We start from the raw sequence: 25,017 nt of genomic DNA, 5'->3' as shown, positions 1-25,017 counted from the left end.
CTTTAAATGAGAAGAGTGTTTTTTTATGCAACTCTGTAATTCTTAATATTATTTTTAATTTCTGAGTCACCACTTAAAGTTTATTCTTTTTCCAACACAAAGTCTCTCTAGTTTTAAAAAGTCCTTTAATTATTCGTGCATGACTCATTCTGCAGAAAAAATACAGTATATTAGACTTGTTTTTATTTAAATAATCTAGTTAGTTAGTTTTATAACCAAAGTTAAATAAATGAGAGACCGATTGGCAGGTTGCCGGATGACAGTCAGTGCACAGGTCACTTCACATAACACTGGGTGCTCATTTATTTGTATGAATGTCATTCCCCTCCTTTGTCAAGGATAGAGTTAGGACCATATCTAGGTGAGATGATTAAGGAATGGTCTTCATACACTCATTTCCTGTTGATGACTTTCTTACCTTTGTTCAAGACATTTAACTCAACCATTTAACTCGAACTTTATTTAAAGTCCATGTGTTTTTGGGGCAGAGCCAAATAAGACAAGTGCAACACTGTGAAAGTCTACATTTGACATGTTTGATTTAGAACATAAAAAACATAAATAAAAGAGGACCAACAACAGATCCCTGTGGTACACCCTTTGTCAATACTATACACATAAAATCTAGTCTGAAAAGACTTGACAATAAATGTCATCACCTTGATTACCCCACAGACTGATAAAAGTTGAATTGTAAACTTTGTAGACAAAACACTTCTGCTGGTTGACAGTAGCAACATAGAGATTAGTAAAGTGGAGACTGGTTATAGGAACACATTTAGGGAAGATGATTGACTAATGGTCCTCCTACCCTCAGTAACTGTGGATGACTATCTTGCTTTCCCTTTATCAAGACATTTAACTGCATTGCTTCAGTACAGCTCAGTACCCCTTACCTGAGGACAGTAAATGTATATTGTGGTTGATGCTTGAAAACATGATGTGCCCAGCTGACTTTCATTGTAAATATAAAGGTTCAAATAAGGTTTTTGGGCCTTACACCATCCGGATAAGTAAAAGACAAATGGTACAGTGGCTGAACTTTGTTGCACCATAGGTAATGTCAGGTCAAAGTGATGATACTTGTTGTGCATTAAGGACACTCATGATATTTGCTTGTAATGTAATGGGTCCCTGTTTCTTAAGAACACCATTAACTCAGCAATTCCTGCCTATAAGAACAGCTTACTTTCTCAAGACTAAGACTGAACATTATTTAAAGCTCATTTATTGTTGGGGCAGAGCCAAATAAGACAAGTGTAAAACTGTGAAAATCTACATTTTACATGTTTTGATATAGAACATAAAAAACATAAATAAAAGAGGACCCACAATAGATCCCTGTGGTGCACCCTATGTCAAAACTGTACACATAAAATCTAATCTTAAAAGACTCACAAACACATAATATGTCGTCACCTTGCTTACCCTGCAGACTGAAGAAAGTTGAGTTGTTAACTTTGTAGACAAAACACTTATGCTGGTTTGAGAGTAGCAACATAGAGATTAGTAAAGTGGAGACTGGTTATAGGAACACATTTAGGGAAGATGATTGACTAATGGTCCTCCTACCCTCAGTAACTGTGGATGACTATCTTGCTTTCCCTTTATCAAGACATTTAACTGCATTGCTTCAGTACAGCTCAGTACCCCTTACCTGAGGACAGTAAATGTATATTGTGGTTGATGCTTGAAAACATGATGTGCCCAGCTGACTTTCATTGTAAATATAAAGGTTCAAATAAGGTTTTTGGGCCTTACACCATCCGGATAAGTAAAAGACAAATGGTACAGTGGCTGAACTTTGTTGCACCATAGGTAATGTCAGGTCAAAGTGATGATACTTGTTGTGCATTAAGGACACTCATGATATTTGCTTGTAATGTAATGGGTCCCTGTTTCTTAAGAACACCATTAACTCAGCAATTCCTGCCTATAAGAACAGCTTACTTTCTCAAGACTAAGACTGAACATTATTTAAAGCTCATTTATTGTTGGGGCAGAGCCAAATAAGACAAGTGTAAAACTGTGAAAATCTACATTTTACATGTTTTGATATAGAACATAAAAAACATAAATAAAAGAGGACCCACAATAGATCCCTGTGGTGCACCCTATGTCAAAACTGTACACATAAAATCTAATCTTAAAAGACTCACAAACACATAATATGTCGTCACCTTGCTTACCCTGCAGACTGAAGAAAGTTGAGTTGTTAACTTTGTAGACAAAACACTTATGCTGGTTTGAGAGTAGCAACATAGAGATTAGTAAAGTGGAGACTGGTTATAGGAACACATTTAGGGAAGATGATTGACTAATGGTCCTCCTACCCTCAGTAACTGTGGATGACTATCTTGCTTTCCCTTTATCAAGACATTTAACTGCATTGCTTCAGTACAGCTCAGTACCCCTTACCTGAGGACAGTAAATGTATATTGTGGTTGATGCTTGAAAACATGATGTGCCCAGCTGACTTTCATTGTAAATATAAAGGTTCAAATAAGGTTTTTGGGCCTTACACCATCCGGATAAGTAAAAGACAAATGGTACAGTGGCTGAACTTTGTTGCACCATAGGTAATGTCAGGTCAAAGTGATGATACTTGTTGTGCATTAAGGACACTCATGATATTTGCTTGTAATGTAATGGGTCCCTGTTTCTTAAGAACACCATTAACTCAGCAATTCCTGCCTATAAGAACAGCTTACTTTCTCAAGACTAAGACTGAACATTATTTAAAGCTCATTTATTGTTGGGGCAGAGCCAAATAAGACAAGTGTAAAACTGTGAAAATCTACATTTTACATGTTTTGATATAGAACATAAAAAACATAAATAAAAGAGGACCCACAATAGATCCCTGTGGTGCACCCTATGTCAAAACTGTACACATAAAATCTAATCTTAAAAGACTCACAAACACATAATATGTCGTCACCTTGCTTACCCTGCAGACTGAAGAAAGTTGAGTTGTTAACTTTGTAGACAAAACACTTATGCTGGTTTGAGAGTAGCAACATAGAGATTAGTAAAGTGGAGACTGGTTATAGGAACACATTTAGGGAAGATGATTGACTAATGGTCCTCCTACCCTCAGTAACTGTGGATGACTATCTTGCTTTCCCTTTATCAAGACATTTAACTGCATTGCTTCAGTACAGCTCAGTACCCCTTACCTGAGGACAGTAAATGTATATTGTGGTTGATGCTTGAAAACATGATGTGCCCAGCTGACTTTCATTGTAAATATAAAGGTTCAAATAAGGTTTTTGGGCCTTACACCATCCGGATAAGTAAAAGACAAATGGTACAGTGGCTGAACTTTGTTGCACCATAGGTAATGTCAGGTCAAAGTGATGATACTTGTTGTGCATTAAGGACACTCATGATATTTGCTTGTAATGTAATGGGTCCCTGTTTCTTAAGAACACCATTAACTCAGCAATTCCTGCCTATAAGAACAGCTTACTTTCTCAAGACTAAGACTGAACATTATTTAAAGCTCATTTATTGTTGGGGCAGAGCCAAATAAGACAAGTGTAAAACTGTGAAAATCTACATTTTACATGTTTTGATATAGAACATAAAAAACATAAATAAAAGAGGACCCACAATAGATCCCTGTGGTGCACCCTATGTCAAAACTGTACACATAAAATCTAATCTTAAAAGACTCACAAACACATAATATGTCGTCACCTTGCTTACCCTGCAGACTGAAGAAAGTTGAGTTGTTAACTTTGTAGACAAAACACTTATGCTGGTTTGAGAGTAGCAACATAGAGATTAGTAAAGTGGAGACTGGTTATAGGAACACATTTAGGGAAGATGATTGACTAATGGTCCTCCTACCCTCAGTAACTGTGGATGACTATTCTTTCTTTTATCAAGACAGTTAACTGAATTGTTTCAGTACAACTCAGTATCCACTACTCGATGACAATAAATGTGTATGTGGGTGATACTTGAAAACAACATGCTTGCTTATTGCTTAGTTGACCTTCACTGGGAAAATAAATAAAAGGACAAATAGTTCAGTGGCTGAACTTTGTTGCACAATAGGGAATGTCAGGTAAAAGTGATGAAAGTTTTTGAAGACAGTCATGAACAGTGATTTCTCTCCTCAGCATTTCCTGCTAATGAGAACAACTTGTGTGCTCAACTGACTTTCCTTGGAAAAGTAATAGTTAAATTAGGCCCTGACATCATGCAAATAAATACAGGAAAAAATGGTGTAGTGGCAGAACTCTGTTGCACTACAGGGAATGTCTGGTCAAAGTGATGATACTCAGCATAATATTGGCAACAGCTGTTGTGCATTTAAAGGTGCAGTATGTAATTCTGAAGAAAGATAGTTGTTTGGTAAGTTCCATTCCCGGGTCATCGCATATCTATGGAGTCTCGATCAGAATCAGGATCAGAGTCAGAAATACCTAATTGATCCTCAAGGAGAAACTGTGATTTGTAACAGTTGCTCTCATGTAAAGAACAGAGAATTATAATGTGTAAGAATAAGAGTATGAAATAGAAGTATGTAAATATAAAGCAATAAACTATCATAAAACAGGAATGAAAATGTACATTAAGATAAAAAAAATAGAATGTGCATTATGCCACAGTGTTTAACACTAGTACTTAAGATATTCAAATGTTAAAAATAAAATATATATTGTCACTGTGCTGGGGCTTTAAGTGTGACATTTAACTACAATATATACATCAATAGAATAAACAAAAATAGATTAAAAGTAAACTTAAGAAATGTGTACATTTATGCTCATGATAAACTATACTGAAAAATATTACACAGACAATCCCAGGTTGTCAAATACTGACACTTTGGATTGTGGTTTGGTGGTCTGGTCTGATTACCAACCCATGGCTGTTTGTATTTGATGACCTAGGAATCAGACTCAGCAAACAGATGTCGTTTTCCAGAATTGCATTCTGAACCTATAAGACAGTAATCCACTGCATCTGCATGTGATGCAAGAGTGTCTTCCTGTTTCCTGAGAACATCACCTCAGCAGTTTGCACCTATAAGAACAGCCTACGTTCTCAAGGCTAATGTTAACTGGAATTAAGTAAATACCTCATCAACTTTTGGGGCTGAGCCAAATATAACAAGGTGACATCTGCATAGACACACAAATTTCACAAATGTTTAATGCTTATACATTAAAAAGAACATGTAAATTTAAGAAGACCAAAAACAGATCCCTGTGGTACACCTTAAACTGTTATGAAAACATAAAATTGTGTCTAAAAAGAGTTAAAACCCATATTCTATGCCATCTCCTTGTTTACCCCATTGAAAGTAGGTTTCAGGCAGCCATGAGAGAATGAGATCAAGGAGCAGACGGGAGTTAGCCTGTATATGTCAGAGCAGACGGTGTTGGACTTGGAGTGGGATGTGGAAGTCACAGACTGCTGTGACGCAGAAGGCAAAAGTTTCCTTGGCAGTGCGAGATGTGGAGGATTTGGACACAGTGTTGTAAATACATCACTCGGGCACAGAACAGGTTGAACTGGGCGTCAGTAGGACAGGGAGTATTTTGGGCTGGTTACACACACAGAAAGTAGCACGTTGCTGCAAAGAGCTGAGCAGGATTTTCCTTCCAAACAGAAATGTCACAGCTGAGGAGGGTTGGGAAAGTCTGACCGCGTGCAAAGTTACTGTAAAGGAAGCAAGAGGTGTTTGGTGTGAGGTGGACAGACACAGAGGAAATTATTAGGTTGTTTTCACGCGTCACTTTCTTTTACATTTTTTTAACTGCTAAGAAAAATGCAAAACAGAAATACACGTGATTCTGGCAGACGTGAATCGAGGCTGAACCTGTGGGTGGAAATAACCTGTTTATCTGTCTTCTTTCTTATAATAGCATAATGTGTCTGGGGCACAGAGGCGGATTTTGCCTGCTGGTGTAGAAAATCACAGAAAATGACAGGAGTTGGACTCACTGGAGGAGTGTACATAGAAGTTTCACTCTGCTGTGACGCACATCAATTGGAGAAATAACTCATCTGGGCAAACACTGAGCTCACTGTGCGCACTTTATGTGCATCTCTAGAAAAGAACTGGAGAAAATAACATGTTGCTATTAGTTTTCCTTTTCCATTAGTAAGCTGAAAGTAGGTCTTCTAAACAGTCATTGTTACCATTCTCCAGGGCAAAGACACGGGGCCGTGTTCCAGGTCAATCTTTTTTTTTTTTTTTAACTAATTTTGTTTTTATTTTTGTTTCATGTCATTTGTGTGTATTTTTAAGCCCCAAGGAAACTCAAAACCTCATTAGCGAGACTAATGGGGATCATATCGACTATAAACCATGAAATAGTGTATTGTAATATGCATTGGTATTTTAGCCGTACGTCTAATGTGAGAAATGATTTCAAGCTAAAGTTCAAGTTCTTTATTATCCTATGCAAAGCAGTTATAAAGAAACAGTGGTTGGCAATGAAAAATGTAGATCTCAGGCTCCCTTCAACAATGCTTGTTAAATATGTATATATAAAAATACTTATATGGTAGTGGTAGTGTTGCAAGTGAATAAACAGGTCTGTACTCAGTCGTACTTTTCATGAGGATTGGAGGACTTGTTGGAATAAACTGAATGTAAACATGAGTGTAATAAATGTGAGAAGTAAATAAACACATATATATAAGGTTAAGTGATGAGCTCAGGAGCTCAATGTCTCATTCTGTTGTTTGGTCCAGCTTCTACCAACTCAAAACCATATCCAAAATTAGGCATTTTTCTGTCAACCACTGATCTAGAAAGAGTCTTTCATGCACTAATACCATCCAGGCTGGACGACTGTAACTCCCTGTACCATGGCATTTCTCAGGCTACCATCTCCTGTCTGCAACTAGTTCAAAACGCTCATCAGTTACAAGGTCACGTCACCCCTACCTTTGCATCCTTACACTGGCTCCTTGTTCATTTCAGGATACACTTCAGAATTCTTCTAATTGTCTATAACTCTCTTCGTGGTCTTGCCCCTACATATTTCTAGGAGCTCCTTAACCCTTACATGACCACCAGACCAGTCAGATCACCACCGGGCCATATTGGCTGTGCCCCATTAGTGGAAAAGAAAGGCTAGGGACATTTATAGCAACTCCTCAGCTCTGGAATAGCCTGCCAGAAGCCATTAGACAGCCAGAGTCTGTTGATGCATTTAAGACACACTTTAAGACCCATTTTATTCTCTGGCTTTTAATTGTATTTGACCTCATTCATTTCTGTAACCGCTTATCCTGCTGGGGGGGGGGTTCTTCTGGCTGTGAGGCAACAATGCTAACCACTGCACCACCATGCCACCTGTTTTTCTTTGCTCTGTTTCTCTGTCTTTGTCAAGTACTTTGGTGCAAAACCTGTTTTGCTTTTTAAAGTGCTACACAAATAAAATGAAACTTGAAACCTGCAGGACAAAGCTGTCCCTGAGCCTGGAGGTGGTGCTGGACCTGGTTTGTGTGCAGATAGTCGTACACAGTAACATCTCAGCAATTCTTAAACTCAGTGCACTTCTAATCACATCTTTTACTTCTTGAAATGTGCACCTGCTGAATGATGGTGCTGAAATTTGCTAAAAAAAATCTGGCTTGCATCTTTGCACAGGAGCAAAGTAGATAATTATTGCTGCCAGCAGAGGGCAGTGCTGGACTGCTTACTATAACCACCATGAGTCCACAACATATGCAATGCTGTCACATTGTATTGGTATTGTATGTACAATAACACAACAGCCACACAGTATACTGCCATTGTACATTGTTTACAGTTGTACACAAATACAAGGGGTAAATGTGTCTGTAGAATAACACATGTCATATTATGGAGTAACACCAAGTGCCACTAAACTGCATTAGACTTTCATCACAGCCAGTCTGAGCTTTGATCTCTCCCCAGCGAGGTTTTTCTGGTCCAGTCCATGTTAATTAGCTCAGATCAAAGTCCAGACTGTCCTTCAGAGCGGCTGCTCAGTTTCAAGCCCTTCAGCAGCCATCATGCAGAAGTGTCCTTGAGAGAAACAATGAACCTCTGTCTGCTCTGGGGCGCAGATCAGCTAATAATAATTATCATCAGATGGAGCAGTAATAGCTACAGAGTAGTACATTATTTTTTTAGCTGAAATCCTCTCCTCTCCTCCTATACTCTTATTTCTCGTCCTCTCTCCTCCCGTCTCACTTACAGCACATCTACGGTGCTGTATCTATGGCTGCAGATGCCCTCACTATTTTTAGGGCTGGCCAATACCCACAGGATGTCAGCTCTTGTTCAGGACAATCACGACATCATTTCAGGGATGCAAAGCTTGAGTTCTGATTTGAAATATGACGGTAGCTGAGTCAGTATATTAAAGAGCTAACGTCTTGATTGTGTGTCTGTTAAATCAGACTTTACATTCAACAGAGAATCATTAATTCTGAGAATTAAAATTGAGATTACATCAATGTTCATTTAATACATTTCATATGTTTAGCAGCCACTGCTCAAGTCTGCAGATCTGACACACAAAGATAAACCACTGAAATGTGTAAATGAGCTCCTCTTGTTGACATCCTCAAAACTCACCTGTAACAGAGCATCCCAGTCTCCATCCGAGATCCCTGACTTGTAATCCCCGGGTCTGCTCCAGATCCCCAGAGGGCAGCATTCCTCCCAGCAGCAGGAATGTAAACTTTACTTTGGAGTCCAGCTCAGGTCCAGCAGGAGGAATGCAGTGAGTTTGCCGTCAAAATGTCCTCCCCGAGGTGTGCTCTCTCTGAAAGGGAATATTTTGAGTCATAAATAAAGATGTGGTAGAGCTGGCACTGGTGGGATAACAACTGGCACTAGAACAGAAAAACACGCCAGCGGGTTTTTTAGATTTAGAGGCTTCTGTGTATTCTGGTAAATATTGATGTTTTTCTGAAGAGGAAGCGGCTCTCAGGTATGTGACAGGATGTTCCACGCTGAGAGGAAACTGCTGCACTCACCTGCTGTTTCAAAGTTAAAATTCCGAGCTCGCACACCGAAGAAACCCTCAGTACACCTGTGCAGAAGTGTTTATTCCCTCTGCACTGAAAAACAAATAAATAACTAGCATCAAGTGAGCGCAGAGGTTGTGTTTTTGAGCTTCTCATATTTAAGCCTGCAGCAGGAACCTTAAGATGCTGGTCGATGCTGGTGGGAGCCAGTGGTAAATGTCTCAACTTCAGTGAGCAGAATCCATTTGATGTGATGTCAGTAAACAGCATGCAGTATCCTCTTATTAACCATAGTGACGGCCTTTTATACCAAAGGTCACTAAGGTCACAGAAAGTTGAAACGTCTGCGTTAGCCTCGGTAAACCTTTTGTTAGTGGCCATACACTGTGTCACATTTTGCATTTGGAAAAAAGACAGTTGTCTTAACTTGTGGGAATAGGACCTCGTTTGTCTTTGCAGCCTCATGTGATACATAGTCGTGTGTCAGTTGTGATCAGGTGTCTTTAAAGCTGCACTAATCAATATTTTTATAAACTTTATATGTAATGTCGTAGGGGCCGCTCATAGTAATGAACCCTTAGAGCATTGTCAACTGACTGCTGTTCCCCTCGAACCTACGAATCTTTTTAGTGTTACCGAATATATATATAGGAATGATATGAATGTAGCCATGTGACGACTTTGTGGAGTCCCGTTTGGAAGCCTCCAGTTTGGCATTTTGCCCGTCGCCATCTTGGATTTTTAGTCAGAAGTGTCTGTATTTGGACAAAAGGGTGGAGCACTCCAACTCTAGCTGCTAGCTTGGTTAGCACGGTGCATTTACAGCTATGGTTAACTGTGCTAATGCTAATTTTCGCTACTGAAAAACCAGCTTAAAACCATTAAAACAGAACATCCGACTCCTTAGAAGGTCTTTTAGTACAACCGAACACTGAACAAGACTTTTGTAGGCGACCAAAACATTACAATTAACTTTCATCAAATCAAATCAATCAAATAAACTTTATTGTCCTCTACAGGAAATTCGTCTTGGGCTCAGAGTGCGTGAAAACTGCGTTTACAATGACACACAACGCAAAGTACACAAACGACAACAATATGGTTTTTCCAAAGACTTACAAATACACTAAGGGCTGGTTAACTGTGTTCACAGGGAGAGTCCATATGAATGCCCCCCTCTTGCGGTATTCATGACCTCATGAGGTGAAATTTTCAGAAAGCTCAGAGTTCACGAGTTGTGATATATTTGCCAACCTCTTTAGAAATGGTGAAGGCCATGAACGTTCATTTTTTTCGTTGATTGTGCGTAATTGTATTGTAAATTTAGTGGTATAGAGCTGGTTCTTTGTAATTTTGTAGGCCAATATGTCTAAGGAAATTTATGGTATTCAGCCTCATCTTTTTCCTCTGTCATTATGCCTTTGCATGTCCTGCGTTATTCTCTAGCTTTGTTAGCCTTGTTGGCTTTTATTCGCTGACAGTAGCATTAATGTTACTGGTGCCTAGCAGAGTTTCTCTCACCACTTGAACATCAAGCATGTTGTATACACGAATTTATGTCGCGACCGTGAGCTCATGAGTGGTAGTGACTTCTACACGGACTGCGCCCACCTGTCACTCAAAGCAGCCACGCTTTTAGGCGACCTGTATATCTTGTTCCTCTCTCCTAGCATGCAGTTTCTCTAGATATCACTGTAAATGTCTCACGGGCCTGTGTTCCACATCTCTGCATCACAGGGCTACCACTGTATTTTCATAAGTCTGGGTGTGTCCCAGTTTGAAAAACTCCCTCGTTTGCATTTTAAAAAGGTCCAGTCTCTGTTACCCTACACTCTGTTTACAGTCTCCAACTTGTTCCTTGTGATTTAAATGCTGACCTTAAAACCTCGAGTTGTATGTGAGGTGCGAGCTGATATTGGAAGATGATTTGTGTTAACGCTTCCCTGAACTCCCAGTTTCTCATCCTGCAGACGTCTCTGATTACAGCACAAATTGATTTATTCATGTGCAACAACGGAGAAGTGGAGAGAGGCCTCTCTAACCTTCACCTCAAATATTTTTTGTTACATCCTGTGTGAACAAGTTAAATACCATCCTGGTTTGCTCACCTCAAATCATCTCCTATATGTGTAGGGAACTGTTTGTTTAGGGGAGCGCAACCAGGGGAAAAAATGCAGGAAGACAAACTAGGGTGACCTTGTGTAACGCAACAGACGTCATAACTCTGCAGCCACCTCACTGTTGGTGGGAATGAAGAATGAAAGATGGAGGTAGGTATGGAGGAAGGCAGGGAGGTAATTGAGGAATGGATGTGTGTCTCCTAGGTGGCCATGTTGTTGCTCTGGAAGGATGTGGGCACCGGTCAGACCACACACACATACACACAAACAGAGACACACATACGGACACAAGTAGCGAGGCCTCGCCAAGCTTCAGCTCTTATTATTGTTATGCAGAGGTAAGGCTTAAACTCTGGGGCTTCACCATGGAAAGGACCATGGAATTAGAGTCTGGTTAAGTATACTGGTAGGTATTTGATTCTTGGTTTCTATAATGGTGGGTAATAAATTGTGGGCGTTTGTCATGTTGGGACTGGAGGAATTTGGCTCTGGGTTAGAGGTTCCTGTGGAAACACAGTTACGCTCTGAGGAGCCGCACAATGCAGGAAAAACATGCCAGCAGAGTAAGCTAGGCGGCTTCCCATCCAAACTGCATAATTTTAGGTAATTAGGGAGCAGAAACTACATCATTTTCTACATTAGTTGTTCTTCCATGATGATAGCTACGTGCAGTCTAGCACAGGCTGATATTAGGCTGTAAAATGTAACAGAATAAGCAGAGAATAAATAACCTGAATTACAAGCATTAACAACATTAAATATTCATAAGCAACTTTCAAACTTTGTGTTAAACCCTGAGGTCCACATTAAGGTAATGTTTTCCTTGTTTTCAGTTTTTGTCAGTATTTCCTGTTTTATTTTGATACTCACCCTTGTGTCTCGTTTCAGGTACTTTACTTCCTGCCCCTGTGTGTTTCCCTGCCCCGCCCTGATTGGCTTCACCTGTCCCTCATTACCCCTCCTCCCTTGTGTACTCAGTCCTTGTGCTGCCCTTTGTCTGTTGCCACTTCATCCTCAGTTGTCTGAGTGTATGTCCTTGTCTTTTTCCCGAGTGTTCTCTTTGGATCTCACCAGGTTTTGATACCTTTGTTTGTGTTTTTAGACTCATTATCTGTGCACCGACCCTTTTTTTTTTCTCAGTAAAAAGACCTTGTGTTTTTGAGTCCTTTCTTTGTTGGCTCCAGTCTGATATGTCGGAAATGATGGGTATGAAGAAACATACCCACAACTGTTGCACTGCTATTAATACATTGCTAACTCCTCATTTGTGCAAGGAGATACATGACATCGCTGTTTTTCAACCTCGCCTACTTCTCACCAGAGAGAAAATGTTGAATGGCTTGCATTTGTATAACACTTTGCTAATCTTAGCGACGACTCAAAGCGCTTTACAACAAAGCCCTCATTCACCCACTCACACAGACATTCATACATTGGTGGCTGGGCTACCATAGATAGATATATAAGCAATTAAGACAGTTATCACAGACTGTACATCTACAACTGGCAAGGATTAAATAACACATAAAATCTGCAGGCCGTTTTCCACTGGGATTCTCGGGGGGTCAAGATGCCAAGACCGAGAAGCACAAATACAGTATCCATATCACAATCAGAAAGAAAAGAGACATTAAAGGACAACACCGTATTAGATTTGCGAGGTCAATATTATGACCTCTTCAAAGCTGGCCTAACATTTCTCTGTGCTTCAGTCAATCTCAGAGATACTGGTAGTTCACTCTGTTTGGTTGCAACCGTATATGAAAAGTTTGTGCTGAATGACCTCATTATAAACAGTTTCACCAGTAAGGACCGCGCCACAACAATATGTCGTTTAAATGTTTATTGTAATTCAGGAGGTGTTAGTTGCTGAGGACTGGTGAATGGGTGTAACTGGAGGGTTGTGGTGGAAGAGGGATGTCTTCTGATAGGTTGATCTGGGAGGATGCACCAGAGATCAGGCAGAGGGAGACTCAGTGTGGGGGTTGCGTCTCAGGCATTTTTCCAACTTGAGCTTATTGCAGGCCCCCAGATGGTACCTAGAATGAGACATGGGAGAGGTATGCACCTGATTGAATAAGGAGAGATGATGAAAGAAGGGAAGAGAGGATTAAGGAATGTTGGTAGGGATGACGCAGGGAGGATGAAGGGAAGGGAAAGGGAGGGCGGGTCAAGAAATCTATGACAAACAGAGCAGGATGGGTTGACCAGGTATAAGCAGGCTTGACAGGTAGTCAGGGGTGTGGCTGAGGCGTGGTCCTGCTCCCAAACCTAAGTTAAGAAATTAACTTCATTTTATGTGTAAGTCCCAGCTGGATTTGTATGACTCTTTCATTGACAAGAAGCACATTAAGTTGATAATAATAATAATAATAATACATTTTATTTAAAAGCGCCTTTCTCAACACTCAAGGACACTTTACAGAGCATTAAAAACACAATTAAAGTCATAATTAAAATAAATAAAAACAACAGACAAGAGTGACAGAAAGTAAAAATGGAATGAAGGGTATGCAGAGGTGACTTTAACACAAACCTGCTTAACTTGTTTTGGGCAGTCTGGTGCTGTGGTGCCCACCATACAAGGTTCCACCTGGTCACCCGATAAACATTAACGCACGAAGGACCATCTCTTTGGAACAACCTACTTCCATCTCTACAGTCATCAGCTACATTACCGTTATTCAGAAAACATATGACATGGTCTCTAATTTGCAAAGACTCTTCATTGATTCATTTGTAATTTGTTTGTTTGGTTGTTGTTTTTTTTACATTGTACATCTCTAACAATTTTGTATCACTTCTTCGTCTGGAATTCTTGTTCAGTTATGAAATCTTCACTTTTATCTTTTTCTTTTTATGTAAGATTGTTGTTAATTAACAGAGGAGGTATCTTCATAAGCCATGTTTGGCCTCTAACCTCTCCTGCACAATGTTTTAACTGTATTTTCTATGTATGTAGGTGGAAATAAACTAAGCTAAACTTACACACCGATAGCACAGTCATAGAGAGCTATTTGGGATTCAGTATTTTTGCCCAAGGACACATTGTTCTGTACTCTGCAGGGACCAGGGATCGAACCATCATCCTTCTGATCGGTAGACAACTTGCTCTAAAGTGAGGATGAAAACAAAACACAAAAGAATTCTGACAAAATAAACCAAACTGTTAAATCTTTAGCAGAAAATTGAGTGAGCTTATAGGATCCTATCACTGATGGTAAGAAGTTGATTGAGAAAGTAGGTTCTCAGGACCTTTAAAGGTATATTATGTAGGAATTGGGAGAGTGAAAGTAAAAACAATCCCCAGGTTCACTCCGCTTGGTGTCCGGCCTTGTTGTATTTATATTTTTCGGTGCTGTGTCTGTGATTTTTGTAGCTTCCCCTAAGATGCGTGCTGCTTATGGTCTGGCACTACCCTGGAAATCCAGAGTTCTCGCAAGAGCACAATTTGAATTTGCTCAGCGAGTCACTCTGGCAATCAGGAATGATGCTCATTACCCATGCTGTTGGAGCTGAGCTGCACCGATCACATCAGTGTATCTGATATAGGCGGGCCAGAGGCGAGCTAAACAGATGGCGACAGCACTGTGACGACGAAGTCCAGAATCAGTCAGTAAACATTGCAAGATGGCTACGGATGAACACCAGTTGTTTGAAACGGCTTTGGCCGCTACAATGAACGAGTTAGACTTGGCTTTTTCTCTAAAAGAGGAACAGAAGACGGCGCTCGAGTCTTTCCTTTGCAAGAAGGACGTTTTTGCTGTTTTGCCGAAGAGTCTAATCTACCAGTTAGCTCCGCTGGTAGCTAAGCTCTGGATACGTCACCCCGTGTATTGTTCTGATTGGTTGTAGTGTTATCCAATTGCGTGCAGTGATATTTTCAAATACATGCTTGGTGCCCCCCCACCGAGTTGGGCCATTTGCATTACTCATAGCCAGACCCTAAATCTTTCTAGATTTGGGTCTGGATTTCGAGGCTAGTCTGGCACCTGGTTACTACCTTTTTTTGAAGTCCTGATCTCTTCTGCACACGGTGCCCAGAAATGTCCCCAACACAGCAAAATAAGAAGAAAATCAGAAAATATAGAGTGCAGAATCTCTGCAGATAAATACACCGTCATCCACTTCTAATGGGTCATAAGTGTGGATTGAGAGGAATTACTTTTGTACAAGTCTATACACAATCCTGCATAGTGTACCTTTAAAATTTTATTTAGAGGTGGTGGAGTATTTACAGTATATCAGCACAGTCAAGCATAGATGTCTCTGAAGTGCTTTCAGGTTATCAAATATCAATTCAAACATCACTTTGTTGATAGCAATATAATAAAGACTGATAACAGTGTTAGCACTGCAAACTGTGTTTAATGATTAATCCCTCAAAAAACCTCTCTTTGTTTGCACAATTTGTTGAATAGGTTATTTCTCAATTATTTATCTGGACATGGTTGATTTACTGGACAACAGCACACACACAGGAATGCACGGCCATTATTTTACAGCCCTGAGTGAATTATACCTGTTAATCGGCTGCATTGAAAGGAGTTTGACGTCAGAGGTGGACAAAGCTAACACAACAGGAGGTGTAAAGAGTGTGTGTGTTTGAATAGGCAGGTGGGGCAGTCGGGGTCAGAGGTTAAGAGGGGTTGATGGGTGGGGCGGGGATGGTGGTCGGGTGAAAGCTGCTGGGCAAACACAGCTTGCTGTCACAAACAGGGGGAGGATAAATGTGTGAGAGACAGGACGAGGAAGGCAGGGAGGTAGATCGACAGCTCACGAGAGGGGAAAAGTGAAGGAGGGAGGCCCTGGGTTTACTCACAGTGTTGTGAGATGTTCGTCATGTTTTCACACCGGGAGGATTCTCAGACTGCTTGTTTCCATTTCACTGTCTGGCATTCATCCTCAACTGTCAAGGTGCAGCTGACAGATGAGACCAGACAAGATGAGACAACATGGGAGGAAATATATAGTTTAGATGAGACCGAGAAAAAAAGAAATGCAAAGACAGAACTGACGATAATGATGAGACAGATATAACACCAGCTTTTTGGGTCCTCTGTGATGGTTAAGCAGCACATTTTGTGTGATTGTGTGCAAGTGAGAGCGCACACCAGCAATCACTTATACAGTCACTGGCCACTTTATTATGTACACCATGCTAGTACCAGGTTAGAACCCTTTTGCCTTCAGAACTGTCTTAATTCTTGGTGTCACAGATTCAACAAGGTGGTGGAAACATTCCTCAGAGACTTTGACAGGAGTGGCACCTGGTGTGGTCTTCTGCTGCTGTAGCCCATCTGCTTCAAGGTTGGACAAGGTGTTGTTGCTTCAGAGATGCTCTTCTGCACACCTTGGTTGGAACCAGTGCTTATTTGACTTCCTGTTGCCTTTCTATCATCTTGAACCAGTCTGGCCATTCTCCTCTGACCTCTGGCATCAACAAGGCATTTTGGCTCACTGGATATTTGCTCTTTTTGGGACCATCCTCTGTAAACCCTAGAGATGGTTGTGCTGAAAATCCCAGTAAATACTCAGACCAGCCCGTCTGGCACCAACAACCATGCCACGTTCAAAGTCACTTCAATCACCTTTCTTCATCATTCTGATGCTCCGTTTGAACTTCAGCAGCTTGTCTTCATCATGTCTGCATGACTAAATGTTAATGAGCTGCTGCCACGTGATTGGCTGATGAGCTATTTGCAGTAAGGAGGAGTTGAACAGGTGTACCTAAAGTAGCCATTGAGTGTATGCTGCAGCTGGTGAAGGTGGAGCTCGTTAAATTCTTTACATACTGCTTGGTAGTTTAATCTATTATTATACATCATCATTTGTTAGTCGATTGGTTCATTTATTAGTGAAATCTTACAAGTATCTGGGTGTTCTCCTGAACAATAACCTGGACTGGACTAATACACTATACAAGAGAGGTCCTTTACAGGGGGCACTCGTGGGGACCTTCTTTGACTCTGTGGTGGCATCAGCCATCTTCTAAGGAGTGGTTTCCTGGGGCAGCAGCATCTCGACAGCTGTCAGGACGAGACTCAACAGACGGACTAAGAAGGCCAGCTCTGTCCTGGCATGTTCCCTCAACCCAGCTGAGGTGATGGAAGAAAGGACAGTGATAGCCAAGCTGTCATCTCTTATGGACAACATGTCCCACCCCATGCAGGACACTTTGACAGCACTGTGAAGCTCCTTCAGTGACATGCAAAAACTATGGACAACCAGTCATCACTCATGTGCAATATCTGATACCAGCTGTGAAGTGTCTACACGATACATGCAATAATGTAAATAGCCTGTCTATGTATTACATCTTGCTTTGTTCACTGCTTTTATTTTGCATTGTGTTGTTATACTGTTGTTGTACTAATGTGTACTTATATATTGCTTTGTTTTATTTTATTTCCTCCTAAGGTGTAGTGGAGTAGAAGTATAAAGTAGCATAACATGGATATACTCAAGTACAAGTTCCTCAAAATTCTCTAAATTTAAATGATAGCATTTGCAAAGTATTCTGTAGAAGACAAAGATTAGATAAGATTAAATTAACTTTACTGATGACATGAGACAACTTTGATAGATGAGACGGAAAGAGAGATGGCAGAGACCATAAACGGTTTCATAAAATGAGATCATTATTACAGTTATGGCTTTGGCAGAGGGATTAATTAATGCATTTTTGTGAAACTTTGATTTTTCTTTACACTTCTCTGTGGGCTCAGGCAGCTTGGTCTCAAGCAAAGATACACATCTAGAGGTGAACAGGCATTCAGCTGACTCCGTCCCCGTGTTTCTGTTCTGTGACCGGTTCAATCTGACCTTCAAAGCACAAATCTGCCACCACATCAAACGCTTTCTTTTTAGCTCTCAGTTTAGACTTTTTCACTTTTTGCCTTAATTTATCCTGGGAATATTTGCCAAGGACACATGCTCTCTTTCATCAACACCCTGCTTCACACGTACAAAGTTACACACATTCATACCTGGCTGCTGCCCAGTGCAACCACAGTCTTCTAGTGTTGGTCTACTGGGCAGCAATTTGGACGTTAGGAAATGCCCTCAAGGACATTACGATGGTGTTAGCTGAAGGAGAGAAGAGCAGGCTGCATTCACTTCCCTGAGCTGCTACATTTTCGTTGGCTAATCAGGGATGCAACATTTCTATCTTCTGTTCAGCCAACTTGTCTTAGCCAAAGTCCTGCACTGATTGGTACTAGACCGTTTGTGTAATGAAAGACATTTAGTAGAAACAATCCAGCATTTTGTGAAAAGGTTTTGGAAATCTAATCAAAAAACACTTCTCTGAATGCATTTTATTTATTCTATGAGACATTTTATGGACAATATCAAGTTTGATGATAATGACAAATTATATGACTTTTATGACATTTGAAATTCATTCGGTGACTTTGATGCATTTTTATAACAATCTCAATAACATTCTATGCTATGACATTTTTCATGGCATTTTTATCGACATACTATACTATGACATTTTTATCAGGTTTTTATCTACATAGTATCACTTCAATCCATTGCTCACTTTTTATTCACTGCTCATTATTATTATTATTTATTGCTGTTTCTTGTATTTTTGCATGCCTAGTTTGTTTTACGTTTTTAAATTTTCGTTCAAAAATTACCACTGCGCTCTGACCCTCCTGGTGCGTAGTCCAAATAAATATCCGGCAAGAACAAAAACAGTTTGAGGATCGCACACAGATATGTCCGTCAGCAGGTAAAAAGATTTCAATGAGGCCTTTCAAGCATTTTTAAAGGACAAAGCGCTTTCGGCCGTCCGGCCTTCATCAGTGTGAGTTACAGGACTAGTAGTGCATGCACTGATTTAACAGCTGCAGTGGTCAGCTGTGTTCAATCAACAGTCACCAACACAGACCCTAGAGTGGCATGTAAGATGGTACATGCTTCACACAATATCTTGAAAAACAAAAGACAATAAAGGTAGTCATACCTGATGTTTTCAGTAACAGTTGGAGTTGTTGATAGACATGTTTTTTAACTTAGCACATATGTATGTGATATGGGATTGTCTGTTTATTGTCTTTTGTTTTTCAACAAAAGTATACTATACTATGACGTTTTCATGATGTTTTTATCGACATGCTATACTATGATGTTTTCATGATGTTTTTATCGACATGCTATACTATGACGTTTTCATGATGTTTTTATCGACATACTATACTATGACGTTTTTATCTAGTTTTTATTGACATGCTATACTATGACGTTTTTATCAGGTTTTTATCGACATAATATGCTATGATGTTTTCATGATGTTTTTATCGACATACTATACTATGACATTTTTATCTAGTTTTTATCGACATGCTATACTATGACGTTTTTATCAGGTTTTTATCGACATGCTATACTATGACGTTTTCATGATGTTTTTATCGACATGCTATACTATGACGTTTTCATGATGTTTTTATCGACATGCTATACTATGACGTTTTCATGATGTTTTTATCGACATACTATACTATGACGTTTTTATCTAGTTTTTATCGACATGCTATACTATGACGTTTTTATCAGGTTTTTATCGACATAATATGCTATGATGTTTTCATGATGTTTTTATCGACATACTATACTATGACATTTTTATCTAGTTTTTATCGACATGCTATACTATGACGTTTTTATCAGGTTTTTATCGACATGCTATACTATGACGTTTTTATCTAGTTTTTATCGACATTCTATACTATGACGTTTTTATCAGGTTTTTATCGACATGCTATACTATGACGTTTTTATCTAGTTTTTATCGACATACTATACTATGACGTTTTTATCAGGTTTTTATCGACATACTATACTATGACGTTTTTATCTAGTTTTTATCGACATACTATACTATGACGTTTTTATCAGGTTTTTATCGACATACTATACTATGACGTTTTTATCTAGTTTTTATCGACATGCTATACTATGATGTTTTTATCAGGTTTTTATCGACATACTATACTCTGACGTTTTCATGACGTTTTTATCGACATACTATACTATGACGTTTTTATCAGGTTTTTATTGACATGCTATACTCTGATGTTTTTATCAGGTTTTTATCGACATACTATACTCTGACGTTTTTATCAGGTTTTTATCGACATGCTATACTCTGATGTTTTTATCAGGTTTTTATCGACATGCTATACTCTGACGTTTTTATCAGGTTTTTATCGACATGCTATACTCTGATGTTTTTATCAGGTTTTTATCGACATACTATACTCTGACGTTTTTATCAGGTTTTTATCGACATGCTATACTCTGATGTTTTTATCAGGTTTTTATCGACATACTATACTCTGACGTTTTTATCAGGTTTTTATCGACATGCTATACTATGACGTTTTTATCTAGTTTTTATCGACATACTATACTATGACGTTTTTATCAGGTTTTTATCGACATACTATACTATGACGTTTTTATCTAGTTTTTATCGACATACTATACTATGACGTTTTTATCAGGTTTTTATCGACATACTATACTATGACGTTTTTATCTAGTTTTTATCGACATGCTATACTCTGATGTTTTTATCAGGTTTTTATCGACATACTATACTCTGACGTTTTCATGACGTTTTTATCGACATACTATACTATGACGTTTTTATCAGGTTTTTATTGACATGCTATACTCTGATGTTTTTATCAGGTTTTTATCGACATACTATACTCTGACGTTTTTATCAGGTTTTTATCGACATGCTATACTATGACGTTTTCATGATGTTTTTATCGACATACTATACTATGACGTTTTTATCTAGTTTTCATCGACATGCTTTATTATGACGTTTTTATCAGGTTTTTATCGACATGCTATACTATGACGTTTTCATGATGTTTTTATCGACATACCATACTATGACGTTTTTATCTAGTTTTTATTGACATGCTATACTATGACGTTTTTATCTAGTTTTTATCGACATGCTATACTATGACGTTTTCATGATGTTTTTATCGACATACTATCCTATGACGTTTTTGTCAGGTTTTTATCGACATACTATACTATGAAGTTTTTATCAGGTTTTTATCGACATACTATACTATGAAGTTTTTATCAGGTTTTTATCGACATACTATACTATGATGTTTTTATCTAGTTTTTATCAACATACTATACTATGACCTTTTTATCAGGTTTTTATCGACATTCTATACTATGACTTTTTTATCATGTTTTTATCGACATGCTATACTATGATGTTTTTATCAGGTTTTTATTGACATACTATACTATGACCTTTTTATCAGGTTTTTATCGACATACTATACTATGACTTTTTCATGATGTCTTTATCGACATACTATACTATGATGTTTTTATCTAGTTTTTATCAACATACTATACTATGACCTTTTTATCAGGTTTTTATCGACATACTATACTATAACTTTTTCATGATGTCTTTATCGACATACTATACTATGATGTTTTTATCTAGTTTTTATCAACATACTATACTATGACCTTTTTATCAGGTTTTTATCGACATACTATACTATGACTTTTTTATCATGTTTTTATCGACATGCTATACTATGACGTTTTTATCGACATACTATACTATGACGTTTTTATCAGGTTTTTATTGACATACTATACTATGACGTTTTTATAATGTTTTTATCGACATGCTATACTATGACGTTTTCATGATGTTTTTATCGACATGCTATACTATGACGTTTTTATCTAGTTTTTATCGACATACTATACTATGACGTTTTTATCAGGTTTTTATCGACATACTATACTATGACGTTTTTATCTAGTTTTTATCGACATGCTATACTCTGATGTTTTTATCAGGTTTTTATCGACATACTATACTCTGACGTTTTCATGACGTTTTTATCGACATACTATACTATGACGTTTTTATCAGGTTTTTATTGACATGCTATACTCTGATGTTTTTATCAGGTTTTTATCGACATACTATACTCTGACGTTTTTATCAGGTTTTTATCGACATGCTATACTATGACGTTTTCATGACGTTTTTATCGAAATACTATACTATGACTTTTTTATTAGGTTTTTATTGACGTACTATACTATGACGTTTTTATAATGTTTTTATCGACATGCTATACTATGACATTTTCATGATGTTTTTATCGACATACTATACTATGACGTTTTTATCAGGTTTTTATCGACATACTATACTATGACGTTTTTATCAGGTTTTTATTGACATACTATGCTATGACGTTTTTATAATGTTTTTATCGACATGCTATACTATGACGTTTTCATGATGTTTTTATCGACATGCTATACTATGACGTTTTTATCTAGTTTTTATCGACATACTATACTATGACGTTTTTATCAGGTTTTTATCGACATACTATACTATGACGTTTTTATCTAGTTTTTATCGACATGCTATACTCTGATGTTTTTATCAGGTTTTTATCGACATACTATACTCTGACGTTTTCATGACGTTTTTATCGACATACTATACTATGACGTTTTTATCAGGTTTTTATTGACATGCTATACTCTGATGTTTTTATCAGGTTTTTATCGACATACTATACTCTGACGTTTTTATCAGGTTTTTATCGACATGCTATACTATGACGTTTTCATGACGTTTTTATCGAAATACTATACTATGACTTTTTTATTAGGTTTTTATTGACGTACTATACTATGACGTTTTTATAATGTTTTTATCGACATGCTATACTATGACATTTTCATGATGTTTTTATCGACATACTATACTATGACGTTTTTATCAGGTTTTTATCGACATACTATACTATGACGTTTTTATCAGGTTTTTATTGACATACTATGCTATGACGTTTTTATAATGTTTTTATCGACATGCTATACTATGACGTTTTCATGATGTTTTTATCGACATACTATACTATGACATTTTTATCTAGTTTTTATCGACATGCTATACTATGACGTTTTTATAATGTTTTTATCAACATGCTATACTATGATGTTTTTATCAGGTTTTTATCGACATGCTATACTATGACGTTTTCATGATGTTTTTATCGACACACTATACTATGAAGTTTTTATCTAGTTTTTATCAACATACTATACTATGACGTTTTCATGATGTCTTTATCGACATACTATACTATGACGTTTTTTTGTGGCCATCTAAGATATTTCAGTTGGTTCATTCATGCTAGACCACCTGACAGGCAGATAATGCCATACCTAGAGCCATGCTGCTTTCATTGCTGAGAACAGATGAAACATGTTCCAGCTCATCTACATTATTTTTGTCCATTAAGCTGACAATGTTGGCAGTAAAATTATATGTGTTTTTCATTGGAAATGTCATATAATTACAGAATCAAATGCCAGACAGCAAGGATGGTCATCCTCAATGGTTCAACTGTGGCTCACTGTTCCAGGCAAGTGGCTCAGTACTCACCTCTTCATAAGAGCCCTCCCTTCATGCGGCAACATGTTGCTCTGCTCAGACCAGTCTGAACTGCCCCTTGCTAGGACACGGCCGCTCCAGCATCAAACGACATTTTTAATCAAGTGGTCAAAAGCTATTGCACAAACATTCTAAAGTAGCTTAGGTCAACAGTGTCCCAGAGCCTGTTCTGTTAGCTGGAATGCTCCTGTACGCTGCGAACAGGCCTCTCTTTGTGTTTCAGACCAGCAGCCTCACGCCACACCGCACCGCTCTGGAATCCTGTTTGTTTTCTTTCAAATTTCTCAACCTAGTTCACTCCGATGTGGAAGCGCAGTGTGCTGTGTATAGGTGTGTGTGTGTGTGTGTGTGTGTGTGTGTGTGTGTGTGTGCTTACTGTGTTTTAAGGTGTGCGTTAAGTGTGCATCTGTGTTTGTACGCATGCAGCAACAGTGTGGCTCATTGAGCATGTGCTCAATTTAAGCCGGTGCCAAAGTTCACATGCTTTAAAGTGGAACATCCTGAGGAGTTAAAAAATTATAAACTCTGAGCCTGTGTAAATCCAGCCAGCTCCAGTGTAGGTTGTTAATGTGAAGAGTTACAGATAGATGCCCGTTGGACCAAACTCTGGGTTCTGTAGCCAACGGGCCTGGTTTTTAATTCATAGTCAATTCAATCAATGCAGGATTCTCTTGAGCAGAGTTTGTTCTAGTATTTAAATGTGTTTGTCTTCCTGAAGTTGGATTTCCTCTACAGTCAACGACAAGACAAAACCATAAACTTGGATCTGTTGTTTTGCATTTCTGGACTTCCCCCATTCATTTCTAGTCAATCCACTTATCTAGCCAGTAATCTGCAATTATCCACAATACAGAGGGCTTGTTAACGCCCTAAGTGCTGACTGGACAAACACCTTCTCTCTCATACTTTTAGTCCTCCTCCCCCTTTCTCCTCATTTCTACTGTTGGCTGACCAAACCAGAGGAATTCATTATCCCGGAAACTTTTTGCAGAACAGAGTGAACCAAGCAGAGCAAGGCTATTCTTCTTTCCTGTCCTTCCTGACAATGAAACCATGGCATACAATCAGCCTGTTATTACTGCTACAGATGACCACTGTTCTTTTGCCATATGAACTTCAACCCTGGCTATCTGGAAGTTATGTTTTTCCCCTGAACAGCCCGGGTCTATCTGTGAAGAGGCTACCTGGACCAGATTGTTTCTGTAAGGAAAATGTCAGACACATCACAGCTTTGCTCCAATAAAGAGGGCAGAATCTGACCTTTAACCAAGAATCTTCATGCCTCATTTCATATCTCATATTAATGGGAATTTTGGTATGGCAAAGGGACTAAATGATGTCATCTCAACAACTGAGTGGTCAATTCAGTTTCAGTGAGACAAACATTATATCTGGAAAGAGGTAAACCTGATTTTCCAT

General features: G+C 38.5%; 1 long non-coding RNA gene across 1 annotated transcript; it reads right to left on the bottom strand.

Moving 5' to 3' along the window:
- Positions 1 to 12,803: 12,803 nt before the first annotated feature.
- Positions 12,804 to 23,901, bottom strand: LOC117271268 (uncharacterized). The gene is made up of 3 exons (XR_004502855.2): positions 23,590 to 23,901; positions 15,919 to 16,019; positions 12,804 to 13,135 (listed from the first exon to the last, which is right to left on the bottom strand). It is a non-coding gene; the product is annotated as an uncharacterized LOC117271268 (long non-coding RNA).
- Between the last annotated feature and the right edge of the window lie 1,116 nt (positions 23,902 to 25,017).

This window comes from Epinephelus lanceolatus, chromosome 13 (genome assembly GCF_041903045.1).
Source record: "Epinephelus lanceolatus isolate andai-2023 chromosome 13, ASM4190304v1, whole genome shotgun sequence".
Lineage (NCBI taxonomy): Eukaryota > Metazoa > Chordata > Actinopteri > Perciformes > Serranidae > Epinephelus > Epinephelus lanceolatus.
Note: the sequence above shows the minus strand (reverse complement) of the source record. Positions and strands in the feature narration are given on the sequence as shown.